Source organism: Bombus impatiens, unplaced genomic scaffold (genome assembly GCF_000188095.3).
Source record: "Bombus impatiens unplaced genomic scaffold, BIMP_2.2 scf_0481, whole genome shotgun sequence".
Lineage (NCBI taxonomy): Eukaryota > Metazoa > Arthropoda > Insecta > Hymenoptera > Apidae > Bombus > Bombus impatiens.
In genome coordinates this window covers 625,425-625,698 of record NT_176900.1, presented here as the reverse complement: position 1 = coordinate 625,698, position 274 = coordinate 625,425, and positions in this window count along the sequence as shown.

Here is a 274-nt window from a genome sequence, read left to right as displayed (position 1 = left end):
GACTACGACGTCGACTACGACGACGACGGCGACGACGACGACGGCGACTCGACGCCCCCTTTCAACCCCACGGGTACGTACCTTGCGCTCGAATTCTCTCTCTCTTCGCTCGTTCCCTTTCCCCCCGTTTCCCTGCCAACCCAACCAACCAACGAATCACCCTCCTCACCCCCCACGGACTCTAACTCCGCTACCCTCCTTTCCTACTTCCTCCTGTACCACCCCCGGCCTCCATCTACTCCTCCACACCGCCTCCTCTCTTGAGCCACCCTCC